The 15,864-nt window shown below is 43.3% G+C and overlaps 1 long non-coding RNA gene across 1 annotated transcript in view; it reads left to right on the forward strand.

Moving 5' to 3' along the window:
• Window positions 1-13,421: 13,421 nt before the first annotated feature.
• Window positions 13,422-15,864, forward strand: part of LOC114910761 (uncharacterized) — a 42,859-nt gene continuing 40,416 nt past the window's right edge. Inside the window, exon 1 of the long non-coding RNA XR_003797773.1 lies at window positions 13,422-15,315. This is a non-coding gene — a long non-coding RNA (uncharacterized LOC114910761). The remainder of the gene's footprint in view (window positions 15,316-15,864) is intronic.

Raw genomic sequence — 15,864 nt, forward strand, 5'->3', positions numbered from 1 at the left:
ACCACCGTAAAATGGAGAAGCAATGAAAAGTGAGGTTGAAGCTTCATGCTGGAGCACCACTGGAAAAGCTCAGGAAAACATCCACTGGCTTTGCACAAACTGTCTCCCTCAAACTCAGGAAATATGTTTCAGCGGCACAGCAGGACTCCTCCACCGAGCGCTGACTCTACCCCACCTGTGAGAATCCAGTCAGACTGTCATGGAGGTCTTTATGAAAGGGGGCTGATGCTGTGAACCTTTGCAAAATCTTGCCACCAGAACTCCTCTGATCTGCTTAATGAGCTCCCTGACCACCTTAGTCTGTCCCAGTGTATATGTGTGTATTCCCTGATCGGAACCCTAGTCTGCGTATCACCTATCACCGTAAATCAGTTCCGCGCCCGTGTTCACCCTGCACTTGTTCCCACGCGATTGCATGACTGAAGATTCTGCAGAAACGTGGACCCAGCTGCCTCCAAATCTGCCAACACTGCCATCGCTGCCCTGGGAACATTTCTGGGGATTCATGACTTACACCTGCACCTCCTCCGAATCAACTGTGGAGAGCTTTCAAATTCTTAAAGGAGGAACTACACTCCACAGAGGTGCTCAAACACAACCATCTCCCACAGTCACAAACTTGAAGCGATCCACGTATGTGGTGTAATACAACACCTCACCTGATCAGTGCAAAGGCTCCCTCCTCCTCCACACTGATTTTAATGTTTTTTTTTTGTACCAGCCAGATTCCCTTACCAGTAATTCATTCTAAATGGCTTTTATGATTTCCCTGCAAAGCCTTGGAGTGGTCACTAGCGCTCTAGAACGTACAAATCCTGTCTCCTCTACATGGAACCGCAGAAACTCATGCAATCTGGCAGAGGAAGCTTGATCCTGTAAGAATAGAAAAGACACTTCTGTGAAATCCTTTTCCTGTATTACAGAACAGCGGATTACTTGTATGTTGCTTGTCCATAAATGCTGAATTGTGGGGCCCCAGCAATTTACATTTATTCATTTAGCTGATGCTTTTCTCCAAAGCAACTTACAATTATTTACCCGTTTATATAACTGGGTAAATTTACTGGAGCAATTTTAGGGTAAGTGCCTTGCTCGAGGGTACTACAGCCAGAGGTGGGGATCAAACCTGTAACCTTTGGATCTCAAAGGCAGCAACTCTAACCACTTTCTCTGTAGTCTACCTCACAGTTATTCTTGCTGATTAAACTTTTGTGAGGGGTTCAGTTGTTTGATACTTTTATTGATCTGGGTGCAGCAGGAAATTTTATCAACATTTCTTCAGCTCGGTTCTGTAGAGTACCAGTTGAAAAGTATGTTCACCCTTTAAAGAGTACCACATATAATGAACAAGTAGTAGTGTCTGGGGTTATTGGACAGGTCACCACTCCTATAACCCTGCATATTAGGTTGTTTCATTCCAAATCGGAATAAATGCTGGTCACTCAACTCGAACAATCCCATAGCCTAAAATCCAATGAAAGTACTACCATTCTGCTACCTGACTGGTTTTCTAAGGGTTGCCAGTTGATTTCCTTTAAAGGCTTATCCTGGGCTATTGAACATTGAAAAAGTTTTCAATGCCGTTTTTCACCATTACAGCATTCATGAAGACACTGTGTCAGACAGACCTCAGTTCAAACCTCAGGTTAGATCAAGAAGTTGGGAAGATAGTTCAACTCAACCTCCTCCTGTTATCTGATGAGCCCAACAACAGTGGTACTGTCTAAGAGCTTCTGCACATGACATGATTTGGTGTTGTATCTGAACTGTAAGTTGTATACAGTGAACAGGAAAGGAACCAAGACTTTGCTGAGTGACCCTCATGCTGCTTACAGCCATTTCTGTCACACAGCCCTCTGTGGTCTCATCTGGTCCAGTTAGAAAATCTAACACATTATGGATGTATGAGCCTACATTGATCAAATTTTCTCTTTCAGCAGCCCAAGCTGCCTGGTGTTGATCACTCTGAAGGCAGAAGAACGCAAAGCTCTAGTTTGAAAAGTTTGTAATATGTGGGGATTGATTCTGTCTCCACTTCAGTGTTGTCCTTTTAGACAGTCCAGACCAAATGTTGAAGGTGTGCTAAGACCAACCTTTCAAGGGTCTTTATGATATGAAAACATGAAAACGCACAGCTACTGAACCAGACTGCACCTATGGCATGACAGCATAAACTGAAGCTCCTGTTGAGAAAACTAAGTGTCAGGTACATCAAAGCTCTACACAAAATCAACCCGTTCACCTACCGTCTGCAATTCCCTCCCCTTAACGTATTTGGCCCATGTTTCATGCGTCTCTACTAAAACCTTTCCATTCTTCAGTTCTATAGGACTCCTCAACTGCCCTACTCTCTCCTGTCAACATTGATGGTTTGCCATTATATACCGTTCGCACCCCCACTCACCATTTCTGACAGCGGTACACTTCTACCTTGTCAGCTGGGAGGGGTACAGCCCCAAGGAGCAATCGTAAGTGCCAGTTTTGATGTGCTCCACCCATATCTCATTTCTGATCTACACGATGACCATTCAGATCACCCAGCGCAGCTCCCCAGCGGTTGGCCGCCTTTCCATTGAGGACTCACTGCAGGCGCCACTCGTAGAGGGCCTGGTGATGTCAGGAACTCTGGTAAGCAAATCCCAGCATCACAGCAGGACTGCTCCTCCAGTGAGTTCTGACTCCACCATATTGACTGGAATCCCATCAGGCCAATATGGAGGTCGACAGAAAAAGGGGCTCATGCCGTCTGTCTTCGTGCATTTCTGCACATTGTGCTCGACGTCTTGTTTGTGTATCACATGAATGCAACCCACACAGGAGTTGGTGGATCCAGGTGCAGGTGTTTATTTTCACAAAGCAAAGGGCAAATACTGGAGAAAACAAACTGTGGCAGGAGAAAGCATGACTATATTGAGGAAAAGTGAGAAATGTTCTTTCAGACACTTTCTCTTGGGTTCAGGCTGCAAGACGCCGCAAGTGTCATGTTCAGGTCAGGTCCTCGTTATCTTCTTTCTTCATTGTGGACCTGGGTTTGCAGAAAAGGGTCGGCTACATGAATGAATGTAAATAAACTGTGAACTTGTGTCTCCCATCATTCCATGTTGTTGTATGATATTACCTACTAGAGCAAAGTTAATGAAGATAAATCAGGTAAATGCCTTTTATTAGAGGTTGTAGAAAATAAAGCTGTTCCTGAAAATAAAATTAATGATATAGCTTAGTGCCTACATTTACATTTATTCATTTAGTAGATGCTTTTCTCCAAAGTGACATCATCTCAGAGGTGATTATGCACCCATGCAAGGAGCAGGTCCTCTCATGTCTCTTCATACTCAAAGTTCAGCTGAACTGCTCTAAGCAAACGGGGCTCTACCCGTGTAAGCACTTTATAAACATTTAAGATAAACTTAAAGAAAATGCATTGAGCAGAATTTTAGCTGATTCATTACTTCTGTCAAAGGTGAAAGGACAGTCCTGTGTCTAGACCTTAAAAAATCATCCTTGCTAATACAACAGCCTCGGTACCTCCAGCCCTATGTACTGTATGTCACAGTATATTCCCGGGTAGAAATAAAAATCAAAAGCAGTAACTGGCAGCTGAAAGTCAGAACTTGTATGTTGCATGTGTGTTATTTTTTGTGAATGGTTAATTCCAGGCATGATCCAATCACAATATTTTGAGTACGGGCCTAAATAACTTCCAAAGGAATGCATGTTCAGTGTTTTCCCCGCTTGTAGAAAATGTTTCTCTTTCATTTTATATGTTTGTTCAGCCAGGTGACTAACCCCAGCGCACACCACAGTAAAGAGGGCCTTTCGCTGAGGGTTTGCATGGTGTGCAGAAAACTCTGGCCACCTTGCCTCCAGCTGCTGCAAATACCAGTAGCTGCCATGCCATGGAAGTGCTGTGGTTAGGACCACACACCTATGCGTCTGGGATCCGGGGGAGTCGCCTTGCCAGAATCGCAGACCACCCAGGGAACTGGGCAGATGGAATGCGGGTCCCAAACCAGTCCCTGGGCTGCAAGAGTGTGTGAGAGATTTGCGGTGTTCTACTTGAATTGCCCTAAATCTCCTTGAAAGCTATTCTGTTGCCCTTTGACATTTCTGTCACCAATCGGAGGGAAAAATCACAGGACATTTATTCATTCAACTGATGCTTTTCTCCAGAGTGACTCACACTGTTAAGTTACATGTAATTATTATAGAGCCGGGCAGTTTTAGGGTAAGTACCTTGCTCAAGGGTACTACAGTTTGGGGTGGGATTTCAACCTGTGGGTCCAAAGGCAGCAGCTCAACACTGCACTACCAGCCACCGTTTTCATTTACAATAAATGAGCAAATTATTCTCCACTGTTTAGTAAGTGGTGGGTCTGGGGTTCGAGTCCTGTTTGTGGTGCCTTGCGACGGACTGGCGCCCCGTCTTGGGTGTGTGTCCTCTCCCCCTCTGGCCTTGCACCCTGTGTCTCCAGTTCGCCTTGACCCAACTCGGGACAAGCAGTTGTAGACATTGTGTGTGTGTGTGTGTGTGTGTGTGTGTGTGTGTGTGTGTGTGTGTGTGTGTGTGCGCGCGCGCGTGCGCGCGCGTTTAGTAAACCTGATCTCTTGTACTCTAGTAGTGGTGTAAATGAAAAAAAGCTTTACATAAATGAAATGATCTGAGTTTGAAGCTCCATCTTCAGCACTGTGTTCGACGGCGCTGTACAGTGTGCTTAACTCTGCTTTCTGCTTCACTCTGACTGGACCTACATTGACAGCAGTGATCTGCATATGATAATATTCCATTCCTTTTTGGCTAAATGTGCCACAGTACATTTACATTTATTTATTTAGCAGACGCTTTTCCCCAAAGCGACATACATCTCAGCAAAAGTACATTTTGTGCATTACATTAGGAGAAAGAGACACAGCTGCAGATTGTGATTCTTAAGTAGACTTAGTTTGTTTCTTTCCACTTTATTCACCAATGTTCATCGATTGAGTAGGTGCACAAAACTCAGGACAGATGAATCCTGATCACCTTCCTACAGTTGCCATTTACCAACATTATAATTACTTGTTACACACTGGCTTACAAACTGTTACTTTCTAGAATGCCCACGAGGGGTGGGCAACCACTGGCCCGTGGACCCCCAGAGGTTTTTTTCTCCCTCAAACGTCAGTTGGGAGTTTTTGTTCCTTTCCCCAGTGGCCAGTAGGTATACTTGTAGCTCTATAATAAGTTCTTCATTATGGTAGCCATTAGTTGACTGTCTTCTTTGTTTGTATCAATTTTTCTTACTGTATGCCTGTGTTAAAGCGTTCTGTGTCACTGGGTGAGAACAGCGCTCTATGAAAAATAAAAATAATCATAATAATTTTTTTTTACAGTACACAAACATTCACATCCAATACAGGAGTAGCTGTGTAAAGGTTTATCTGGGTATGACCACGAAGTTAAGGTCCATGAACGTTTACACCATACATGAGCTGGAGAGATCTTGGGCAAAATGGGTCTGGAAAAGGTGAGTTTTCAGACCCTTCTTGAATGTGGACAGAGTTTCAGCAGTTCTGAGTGAGAGGGGGAGGTCATTCCACCACAACGGAGCCAGAACTGAGAACCTCCCCACTTTACTTTTTGTGCGTGGGACCACCAATCGAGCAGAACGAGCGAAGGGGTCTGGCTGAGGTGTAGCAGTTGATCAAGTCTTGTAAATATCTGGGATCAGTTCTAGTGATGCATCTGTAGACAATAACCAAGGTCTTGAATCTGATCCGGGCAGCTATAGGAAGCCAGCGCAGAGAAACGAGTAGAGGAGATACGTGGGAACGCTTCGGCAAGTCAAACACAACTTGTACCGCGGTATTCAGTATCAGCTGCAGAGGTTTGATAGCAGTAGCAGAAAGGCCACATAGTGGAGAGTTGCCAGATAAGAGAGACTCGCAGTTTCCAGACAGGATGTCACCATGGCCTGGACAAGTAGTTGGGCAGAGTCAGACTCAGTATCTGCAAGTTTATTATAGGCAACAGCGTTGAATAAGTAACGGTACATTAACAATAAGTTTGTGCAGCTTTTAGTCAAAGACTGGCTGCCAATCACTACAGTACCTAAACCTCTGGGACTGGAGTTGAAATGCTGTGCAGGTTTCCATCAAAAGGCTATTGAACGATACTCCTGGTAGAGAGGTGTATAGAAACATGGGTGCAGGACAGGGAATGAAGAATAGCTCCGCTACCTTTTGTTTGATACGCTGATCAAAAATATCAAAATATTTCTCATACTTCTATATTATTCCACATATTTTATTTAAAGAAGAGAATAAACAGCTTAAATCACACATTCCCCTGAATGTTAATTCCAAATCAGTCAATTCCCCCTTCGGAAAATTGCATTTGCTTGCACTAGTTGTCCATAATGAACCCATTAAACATGGCCATGCTTGCCATGACAGGAGTCCCACATTTCATGTGATGGCTTCAGCAGAAGAAACCAAACAAGAATGTCTCGAGTACCTTTACTCTCCACACAGCGTGAGGCGCTCTTCAGCGCGACGCTCGGTAAAGAGCATCAACCAGGAGATGGCAGCAGCTCTCAAAGAGCCGAACGGAGGCACCCCAGAGATGTGTGTGTCCACAGAATGACGAGCTCACGCTCCCCCAGTGCGTACCTCCGGCTGCCTCACACCCTACTGCATGGTGTGTGTACTGTGTGTAATGTGACTCTTGGGTAATGGCCCAATAAAATTAAAACTGGTCACACGGATCTTAATGTTCAAGCAAGTATAACACCACTGAATATTGCTGCTAATATCTTGTATCTGTAATGTCTGAAACATTATTTTTACTCTCTGTGTAAATATGCAGCACGCGTGTGTTTATGTGCATCCGCAGCTGTGTATGAACATGGGTGTTCCCAAAGAATATTATTCATGTACATATATAAGAGTAAATGTCAAAAGAAGAAATAAACCAATAAAACTACTAGGTTCTCAAATTGCAGGAAAAACCCCCAATGTAAAAATGATCAGGGAAATATTTTACAACACAGACCTATGAGACCACATATGAACAATATATTCATAACTGCACAACTTGTTTAATAATTTGTTAAATTGTTTGCTTGTCAGCTTTGCCTTTTTACTGAGAACTGAGAAAGAGCAGAGGCGCACTGCATTGTGGGAACTGCGTACCCACGCCCTCCACGGTCTCATTTGCATCCCCACGTGTTTGTTTCCGTCTTCTGATCTGTGACACTGACATACTTTTCTGACCATTGATTTATTTAAATGTTTTTTTTAAATTTTGATTAATTTCTTTTAATTTCGATGTGTCCTCTATCCTTCATCTTCCCCACACGAGTTCAATACAGTCGTTAGGTTTTTTTTTCCTTTATGAAATAATCATTTTAATTTTTTCTTTTGTACTGGATTCTGACGCAGTGGATAGTGCTGTTGCTGCCTCGCAGCACCTGGGCTTTTGGCGTGTAGGCTGCACTTTGGTTCAGTCTGTGTAGTTTAAATGTTTTCCCTGTGGCTGTGTGGGTTCCCCCCCCCCCAGTGCTCTGGTTCCCTCCCAAAATCCAAAGACATGAAGGTGGATTGTTGGCTCTAAGTTGCCTGTACTGTGGGTGGCTACCGTAGGATGGGTTGGTGTCCCATCCAGGGTGCTCCTCAATGAGCCTTGTGCACAGTGATTTTTTTGGGATGTACTCTGAACCATAGTGACAGACAGAAACTTGCTGAAAATGGATGGATATTCATGTTGTCCATGCATGGAAATTAAACTTCTCTGAAGCTTGTATCCAACAGACCCAGAAAGATTAATATTAGTTGTTTTAATAAGCTATCACTTCTGCCCTAAAAGAAGAATTTTACATAAAATAAAGAAGTAAAAACTAAGACTTACATCTATTCCAAATATGGAATGGGGGGATTCTCAGACTGAATGGTGAAGTTCTTAACCTAAGGGGGTGTAACCATGTGTAATTATAAAAAAGCACCGAACACCTACACTGTTTATAAGATATGCTACATATTGTAAATGTGTTTTTTTATTTTTTGGGAATGAATCGCAGAAAAATTAAAAGCACATTTTTGAAAAAAAAAATGCAGACATTAAATGTTTGGGGTATTTAGGTGACTCATTTTTCTTATAGTGGGCATCATTTAGGATATTTTATTTTTCGGGGGGGGGTGAACTTTATTCAAACTGGAAACTGTCCCTGGAAGAACAAAATATAATGGAACGAGTAGTATCGTTATCCGGTTACACTGAGATCAGCCTCTAAATAAGAGGAGAGTAAATGTAACGCGTCTCTTCCCCTCTAGTGGCACCAAGTTCCGCATGATGTAAACGTTAAAAGTGCAGTCAAACCCAAGGAGAACAAAGAGAGAGAAATGAATGTCACAATGTTTATTCTGTTGTCAAAGTGGAGCCGTATACATCATCATGTCAGAGTTGCCAATGTTTCTTTGATGAAATGAGAATTTAAACATCATTTGTAGACTATTATTAACTTTTTTTTTCGTGGATATGTGGAGTGCGCACTCGCACTCTGGACATGTGCACGTATTTTTATTCCGAAATTCTTTTGCTTTGGTTCTCTTAATAATTGCGCTTCACTACGAACTAAAATGGACATCTTTCAGCATGAAAGCTTCTCATTTGTACGTGAAACAGTGTGAATCAGTACGCGAGTGAAACGAATATACAAATGATTTTTTTACTCTGTGTCTGTATGTGCGGTAAATGAGGATTAAGCATATTCTGTATGTATCTTTCAGAGAAAAACAATAGTTTTAATTAATTTCTCGATTTGTTTCTCGCGGTATAGATTCGTTTCTTAACGTTAATCCCTTAATAAAGAAATAAATTCATTCATTCATTCATTCATTCATTCATCCTGAACTCATGACGCCTCTTGACCACTAGAGGTCGCGCCTGCATTTACTGTAATTAATGTTCACTTTAATGTAAAAATTGGAGAAGGAAAATCATTTGCATGCATTCATTTCGAAGACTTTTCTAAAAAGTGACTGATCACAGAGAACAACACAAAAATGTTATTACACCAACGCAGGTGAGCGTTGCACGCAGACACGTGATACTAGAGTACAATTTGGCACATAGTACCACGGTATAAAGCAGCGTACATACGGGTAGCTGCAAAAAACAGCAGCAGTCAGTCACGTTACCTTCATAAATACTCATACTGTCTGTGTAAGTGAAAAAAGACAAGTTCTCGTGGGGCTACAGCAGCAATGTTCTGCTAATGATATTATTATGTTGTACACAATACTGACGATGGGGTTTGATTTACATGGAAAAGAACAGGTAAAAATGTGTAGGTAACCGTCAGGGTGTGTAGGTGCACAGAGCTCCAAAGTACACTAGAGTAACTTGGAATTAAGCAAGGAAACGTCTCTGTTATTTATGTGGCGAATTAAATTATATCCGTGAGGAAGTTTACGTGTCGCGCGAATGAGCCCGTGAGGCGTGACCCTCAGGTAGAATCAAGTAAAAGTAAAAGTAAAAGACTGGCTTTTTTTCACCCCTGTTTACCTTATTAATAGTATTAATAATAGGGACAGTACATTTCCTAGGAATTTTCCATCCGAATATTACTTTTTGAAAGGCCCACATGAAGAGTTTCCCTGCCTGCGCACTGACCCTCGATTTATTACAGGTGAAACCGTGTAAACATGATTTATATTATTCTCCGGAACAACATTAATTAAGAATAATTTCCACAAGAGAAATTATTGGAAAGTGTGAATCGCAGCGAGTGAGTGGGGTCGGTCGCCCTTTTCTTTCTTTCTGTGCAGGATCTCTTCTCCACGTGGGGCCGTTGGGATTGTGCTTCCTCACCTGCTCGTCCATTTACATTTATAATAAATAATAGCGTGTACAGTGTTTATATTATTCGCACACCGAGTTGCTGAAGGCGGGGAACGAACCTGCGGAACGAGACGAGGCGCGCGCTCGACAACTTGCACGCGCGCTGCACATTTTGGTCGCAAACATTTTTCCTCGCGAATAAATGTTAACAAACGCACCGTATAATAATATTCGGGAAAGTGAACGTATGTTGGGTACAGCGAAGTAAAGTGCGGTGAAATAAACACTGAAGCGCCGCAGTAGTTTGTGTGTGTGTGTGTGTGTGTGTGTGTGAGTGTGAGAGTGTGTGTGTGTGTGTCTGTTGTGCAGAAATAATATTATACTGTACGAGCAAAGTATTTCAGCGACTCCGTGCTTTCCTTTTATTCACCGTGTTTCACCACATGATTACCGGGGAATATAAGCAAATACTCTATCTATAAGCACTGCACTGCGAAGGTAAACAGCAGTGAATCGGTACACTACTTTACACAGCAAGCAGGCAAATACTGTACGTAGAGAAAAACACAGTGATATGTCTGATAGAATTAAGAAATAGTGTATGAACAGTAAGTGCGCGCAGAGTGGACTGACAGAGGAACCGAAGTGCGGTGTCGGGTGTCTATTCGACATCATCAATTTGCCCATGATAAAAAGAGCTATTTAAATAAAATATGTATACGTTGTGTTTTATGTAGATCTCGAATGGACAGATTACCGCGGAAAAACACGACATGATTTTAAAGTTTATTTTGTGACAACAAAATATGATGATATGCTGATGTTTCTGGTGTTTTCTAGTCTTGTCAAAAAATGACTGACCTTGGCTCAGTCAACACATAGTGCATTTTTCAGCCTTTCATGAAATATTTTTTAAAGGCATATCGTAAATGATTCTTTAAAAATGTGTCAAATATACACGACGTTACACTTGATTTTGCTCTAGCCTATAATTTTTATGTAACGATTTAGTCCTATTTCAAGCTAAAACGATTTCGGTTTACGAAAAATATATAGACCAGTAGGTATTAACGCTGCCACATAAATACAATGAATGAATGAATGAATGAATGGTAACTCATATTATTTCCAAAATAAAAATATGAAGCAAGAGCCTTGTACCGGGTGTAACGGATAGCAGACAATAAAAGGTAAAATGCAGTTCCATGGCAATGGAAATGCATTTACTCACACACGTGTTGTGAAAACAAGAAAAAAAAAATGTATTGGAATTCGATATTTTGTATAATACGATTTATGGGTTTGATTTCTCTGTGCTCTTTCAAACTGAACAGATCATGTAACCAGGCGGTTTCCTTCTCCTCACTGTTTTAAGACCCGACCTCCTGATCCACTTGTCCCCAGCGGATCCCTTCCGCCCTAATGGAAAAACTCCTGATGTTCATGTAAAGCACACTTAAGGTTTCTCTCACATGTCCGTCTGCTGGACGAACACATGTAAACGTGGAAGCCGCCAAATCCGTGGCAGCGACGCCCACGGACCGCGCGTGTTCGCTACTCGCGCTACTTCGACTCTCCAGCAGGTGTCGCAACTGCGCAGAACGCGGTTCACTATGATGAACCGTTTAAAGGAGACAAGGAAACGCAGCATTTTCTTCTCAGTAGTAACATAACAAAGTAATAACATTTGAATTAACCTGAATAGTCAGTTAAGCGTAAAATAATTTAAAGCGGTGTCAATTTTTCATTAAAATGTTTATTACACATTTAAAAGAGTACAGTTGAGAAAAGCGTAAGCGCTAATTAATGTTATAAGCATGTTATAATGTTATAATGTTACTTGGACTCATTGATGCCACAGACAAGCGGTCCGGTCGAGATGTGGAAACGCTCCCGAAATATGAAAGGTGGTAATCTGTGTGTAAAAAATTAACACTCACAGTGTTGGTACGTGTGTAAGTAGTGAAGGGTGAACATGAATTAACTTAACTGGGTTAGATTTTAGAGAAAAAAATAAGCGAGTTGATTTTTTTCCCCCTATTTAATTTCGTCTCATGATACATTCTGGAAGGTGATGAATATGGACAAACTGCTCATATTTAGCTTCTGTGTACACTTTCCTTGCGTTTAGGTAATTTTACCAAAAAAGGATTGAAGGACTTTTAAATGCCAGATATTCTCCGTTTTGACTTTTCACCGAGAACAAAACAACGAGGAAAAAAACAATTTTTAGCTCACATCACAGTGCGCCACACACAAGTGTAGCATTTGTTCCCACAACAATTATTATTCAATTGCACGTTAAAAAGTGTATTCTCAAAAACGGAGTTAGCTAATATCAAATGTATCTTTTTCAATCGTTTTTCTCTCTCTCTCTCTCTCGGGTTCTGTGCTCGTTACTCGGGCTCCTTATTTCTGTACTGTGAACATGTGTGGCTGGATGTGCTGCCACGGGGACACCGAACAACTGGGACATAAAAGCGCGCGAAGGTCCATCTGCCGTCGGTCACACAGCCGTTCGCTTCACGTCCTGTTCCATGTCAAACATGTATCATAATATGTATGAACCCCTCTCCTTAATCACGTGCCCCAGTGCAGGGTGGTGACGGTGCGGAGCCTATCCTGTCTAGGGTGCTGGGCTAAGTAGGGCACACCCTAAAGAGGATACACACACACACACACACACACACACACACACACACACACACACACACACACACACTAAGGCTACGTGCGGGCACTAGTTCACCCGAAACACATGTCTTTGGACTGTGGTACAAAACAAAAAGAGTAAGAAAGCTGTCCGCACGCTGGAACTCGAGTCGAGTGCTGGACGAACCTACGTCCGAGAGCGCAGCGACGTGCGTTCTCTTATGAACGGAACCACTCGTGTCTTATTTATGACACTACATACATGTAGCCTGGCCAGTTGGGAAGGTGAGGTTCACACCCGCGTGTGAGAAGAATCGGCCAAACAACCGAGGTACTGAGCAGCTGCACTTGGTCTCAGAAGATGTGAACATTTAAATGGAAAAGGTGAGTTTAAACTGTGACATTCACTCTTAAGTGATTTGAAAAAAAAAAAAACAGCAGTTGTGTAAACGGTTGAAAAGACTGTGGGCTACAACGTGTAAGTTGGTCATGAAGTAAATACACACACACATATACACAAATTGTAAAAGCTACATTTCAAAAGTGGAGATGCTTTTCCGTTTGACAAGTAGAATAAATATTAAGTAAACTTATACTCACCGTACTTGTATTATAGACTCTGTGTGTGTGTGTGTGTGTGTGTGTGAAAGTTGCTCGTACATTCCAGTCCCTTACTACAGCATCTGTTCGGTGTGTGTCCGTTGCTGCTACTTCGTGCATAATAATTAATACAGCAGAGCAACGTAAAGGTGTCTTTGTTTCTAATTCTGTTTCTCACCCAGATAAAAATTATTTCCTCAACTGAAAAATCCTCCTCGTGCATAATCAGAAGAGAACGAAACCGTACGATTATTGCACGTGCAGCAATGCATTTATTCAACAACAGCAAATAATGAACATCATCAATAATAATAATAATAATAATAATAATAATAATAATAAAGGCCTGGCTTCTCCACGCGCCAATAATTATCATTATAGCCGAGTACAGGAAAATGAATCTAGTTGCACAAGTGAGCGAGGGAAGGAAACGAAGCTGTACCTCCCAAAAGCACGAGCACAAAAACAGCAAAAACAGAAGAAGCGGAGCTGCAACGGCGAGCAGCGACTTCGCGGACCGACCGTCGTTACGCAGGAAGCGTTTTGCCGACGCTCCGCTCCTCGGGTTGGCGCGCGCGGCTCGGACCCGCACCCGCACCCGCACGTCACGGCGGGGGACTCGAGACGAATATAAAAAGAAGCAGAATGCAGAACGAACAGACTAGTGAGTTGGGGGAGAAAAGCCCCTTTCGGACACCTCCAGCTCGGATGTTAAGGAAGAAGGAAGAAGGAAGAAGGAAGCGAGCGGTCGGGAAACCAGCAGCAGCAGTCCGTCGGAGTGCTGGGAGAGGGGCTGCGCGCGCGGGATTTGCATATTATTTGGGAGCTCTAATTTGCTTTATGAATCTAAATATGGACGCATACACATTCCCTGCTACGTCATTTAGACGTGACCCCCCGTGAAAGCAGCGCGGATGTGCGCGAGTCACTCGGATTATGGAGCCGGCGTTGTTGTCGCGACTGTTCTCTCCGACACACGATGGATGGATACATTGATTTATCTCTCCGATCAATGGATACATTGATTGATTTATCCCTCCGATCAATGGAAGAGCAACCTGGGCGGGAAACTGGGCGCTTTTTTCCCTCTGGAATTATACTTCGCCGGAGTGGGAGTTTTTCATTAAAGCATATGAACGTACAGTTAGTAAGAAGTGAAGTTAATGTTACTGAATCAATGTTCTCCTGCATCCCGGGACACGAGAGTTATTTATTAATATGGTCATTTACGGGGAAAGGTCTGCGTGCGATATACGTTAAATGTGAAAATACATTATGCACACACTTTATTAACTTGCTAAATTAAATTATTTCGCCTTCGTCTATTCCGTGGAACTGTTGCCCCTTATATTTGCTCCTGCTAATTTTACCATAGTATAAATTACCTGAGAAAGCTGTTCGTAGGTCAGCGTCAAATCCCAAATGTTTCAGAATTATTTATGATACAATTAGAATATTGTGATAAACGTGTCCAAAGGAAGTGCACGTTTTTAAGGAAATACTAATGAAGAAAAACCGTGTAGTACATGTGCGGTGAAACGTAGGTTTTCCTCTCAAATGCGTCACCCCCCGCATTAAAGCGCGCGGTGCGAGTCAACATGTTTCGGTAACTTACATTATAGAAATGTGTTTTATTTTTTATTTTTTTTTTTTTTCTCTCTGTCTCCCCCTCCCCAATGTCAGAAGAGTGGGCCCAGCTGCTGGGAAGGACACAAAGTGCAGGAGAGAGAAGGCCAACAATGAGCTTTCCCTTCACATCCGACAAAAGAAGCGAAGAACTTGTTTGAATTTCTGGGCACGCGCGGAGGGACGGACTCCAGGGCGACCGGCCCCCCAGAACGGGCTCGTTCCCATCCTGAGCTCCGCTCCACTCCACTCTATTCCACTCCACTCCACTCCGCTGTTCGGTGCTGAACACAAACGTGCCGTGACAAGTTTGCAAGTTTTTTTTTTTTTTTTTTCCTCTCTCTCTTCCCACCTTCTTTCTCCATCTCTTCTCTTTGACTCGCTCCCTTCCTCCTCCTCTTCCTCCTCCTCCTCCTCGTCGCCTCTTCTGGTTGGAATATCTTCTGCACAAGTTCTCCGCGCATTAGCGGCACTTTGGAAACGGCGGCGAGACCGTGGATCACTGGATATGTGACAGGCGCCCTGAAAACACACCTTGCACTTTTTCGAAGAACTGCCGTCTTGGATGATTTGGGACGTGACTTAGGACGTCTGGGCTCCGGCACCTTCGCTCCGACTGTGTAAGTGTCCCTTTACCTGTGCGCTCTGCGCGCTGTTCCTTAACCACGTCCGGTAAAGAGTCCCGCGCTTCCCCGAACTGTCAGGCGTCGAGGATTGTGCAGCAATAACAGCGCGAATGTTGTGCTCAGGTCTCCCAGTCCGGCGCTGTTTTGCGAGCGCAGACTCACCTGGTAACTGTGTTACGCCACCGACCCCCCAGGGTCACTGAGAGATGCTCAGCAGGCCACGGCACCAATTGTCACTCGGTCATTTAAGGTGGGCGGCTGCAGTACTACCTGAAACTTACCCCAGTACATTTTGACATTACCGATGATAACAAGGAGCGTTGTTTCGCATTTGCTCTGCGGACAGAGAATAATACGAGCCGAAACACGGGCAAACATGGGAAAGCATGGGAAAACACGGGCAAACGGTGACACGGGGACTAACGCAGCTGTTCGCGATGCCACGCGAGCGGTCAGTCATTTACTTGCGACGCGCGCTTTCCAACCTCCCCAAGTGTCCGTTTCTAACGCTCCGTTACCCGCACGTAACTTTCCGCCACCTCG

Source organism: Scleropages formosus, chromosome 6 (genome assembly GCF_900964775.1).
Source record: "Scleropages formosus chromosome 6, fSclFor1.1, whole genome shotgun sequence".
NCBI lineage: Eukaryota > Metazoa > Chordata > Actinopteri > Osteoglossiformes > Osteoglossidae > Scleropages > Scleropages formosus.